At 36.3% G+C, this 2,500-nt stretch overlaps 1 protein-coding gene across 1 annotated transcript in view; it reads right to left on the bottom strand.

Annotated features, from left to right (window-relative positions):
• The window catches only part of LOC137974426 (ferric-chelate reductase 1-like), a 76,075-nt gene that overhangs the window by 73,303 nt on the left and 272 nt on the right, over positions 1-2,500 (bottom strand). The window lies entirely within an intron of this gene.

Below are 2,500 nucleotides of genomic sequence, written 5' to 3'. Positions count from 1 at the left end.
TAAATGGCTTCCAGTTGTGTTTCTCTAAATTTCTCGATATGAAATCGCTCTAACACACACTTTACAGAAGAAGAAAACTCAGGGGCATTAATATCTGCCATGTTGGATAGACGAGTGACAGAATTGACCAATCACAGAGAAGCCTGCTCGATTTGAGCAGGCTTGGCTGTGATTGGTCAAAAAATACAATGTGTAGACCAGTGATCCAGCCGTGGTGTGGGGCGAGGAACGCGGGCTCACAAAACGGCTGGAAATCGAGCCTAGGTTAAGGCAGGTTTGTGGGTTAAAGTTTGTTCCTTATTGGAATCATAGCTATGAAAAGCAAGAATATTTTTCTGCATCTCAAAGTGCTAAGTTGTCAAAGCACAAGCTTTTTGTAAATCCAGTCAGATATACAGGTACATGTATATAATACAGAAATTAGGAAAACTGAGGATAGAAATAGATAAATTTGTTTACAATGTGGCCTGCACAGTGGCCAAGGGAGCTGAGGCTTTTGAGTTGGCCACTGCATATTAGAGATGATTTCAAGGTCTAACTTTTGTTTGTTTGTTTGTTTGTTTGTTGGTATGTTGGACAAAGTGTTGATCGAAGTCAAAACATTCTTCCAACAAAATATGTTGAACAAACGTCATCAAACATGCATGCCACACATTCTAACATTGTTGAACCTTATGTTAATCCAACAAAATTAATGTTTTATAGCATTTGTTTGAACGTGTAGCCGGGGCTTTAGACTGTTGGCTTGTTTGGCTCAGCAGTGGATGGAAAACAATTCAAAGAAGCCCGTTCATCAAATGTGGCCCTGAATTCTGTGCTTAAGCCATAATTTCTACTAGATACATGTATACTGACCGCTTACATGTACGAACATGGACTTTTAACCTTGTATCCAAATTGGGTGTATACCTTTGAAGTGGCAAGGTATTCTTCAGTCAGCCCAGTTACCTTTGACCCACAAGTTACTTCTGACAGATGCAAAAAACCGTGTGCACATTAGGTCCACGGAATAAATTTCGAGCTGAAACACCCGTCCGGATTAATTTGCTGTGCAAGATTGCAGGACCTGAACAATCCAAGAAATCGATGATAAGAAAATCAATCAATCAATCAATCAATGACAGTCGATAAATTACTGTTGATTAGCATCGATTGTCATCAGCCAATCAATGATCAATTGATAATCACACTTACAGCTGTAAGTGGTCGCGAACTTCATCAATTGCCATCAATTGATGCTAAATTCATGTCTCCCTATCTTCAGGTATCGTGGGAGTGTACGCAGATCGTATATTGTTTTTAATTTTCAGTAGCAAGGTTTGAGAATTGTTCATTGATGTGGCTCCGTGAAAAACAGCACAAAATAATTAAGCCACTTAACATACATGTATCTCATTGTCAGAAAAGCGCGAAACGTGTGAGCAAATAAACAAGTTTACACATTGCTACTGAAAGCTAGTTTTTACTCAACAACAACAACAAACATCTTTATCTATACCACACAATGACAAAAGAGAGAGGAAAAAAGGACAAAATTAGATTACAGAGCTAATCTGGCTAGGAGGCAAACTAATAAACTACTTATTGTCAGTTGTTACATGGAGGCACAAGTATGAAGAAAAAGCAAGCACACGCACACATAAGTCATCGCTCAAAAAAAAAGTTTGAAAACAAAACAACAGCAACAACAATATCATTGTGTAAAGTTGCAAAGGCTTAGACTCTTGAGAGATTCTTCAAGATTATTCCAAAGAAAAGCCTGTTAAAAGCGAATATTAAATCTACATTTTACTCAAATAAAAAGCAATGATATCAAAATGTATAACTTTAGTAGTACTCGATGAAATTGACAATTGAAATGTTTGACTCAATAGGTACATGTAATTGATTGATATAGGCCACTTCGGAAAATACCACAATCCTCATTATTTGTCCCCCCAAATTTTGCATAAGCATTGTTTCCAGTTTCTCCTGGGCCTTACAATGGTCCCAAGAAAAAACAAAAACAATGCTTATGCAAAATTTGGGAGGACAAACAAAGAGTATTACGGTATTTTCCAAAGTGGGCTATTGCAATCTATTATCTTAAATGATCGATTCCCATCGATTACCAATTGATATTGATAATCAATGGTAATCTAATCGATGTAGTTTATTGATCTATTTCCATCGATTATGAATTAATATTGAAAATCGATGACAATCAATAGTCACAAAAATTTTCATGATCGATTGTCCATCAATTATCAATATCAATCGATTAATAGATGTCGATTGTTATCGATTGTTATCGATTGCCATCGATTATCGATTTCTTCGATTGTTCAGGTCCTGAAGATTGAGACTTCGTTTAAGTCAGACAGACAGACAGACAGCCTTTATTTTAGCACAATGATAATAAAAGCTATGCAGCTTATGGGGTCATGCATAAATACTGAACCTAAGACAAAATGTATGCATAATAAAGTAACAAAATCAAAATATCTACAGTTAAGTTAAT

Source organism: Montipora foliosa, chromosome 10, assembly GCF_036669935.1.
Source record: "Montipora foliosa isolate CH-2021 chromosome 10, ASM3666993v2, whole genome shotgun sequence".
Classification (NCBI taxonomy): Eukaryota; Metazoa; Cnidaria; class Anthozoa; order Scleractinia; family Acroporidae; genus Montipora; species Montipora foliosa.
This window is presented reverse-complemented; position numbering and strand designations above follow the sequence as displayed.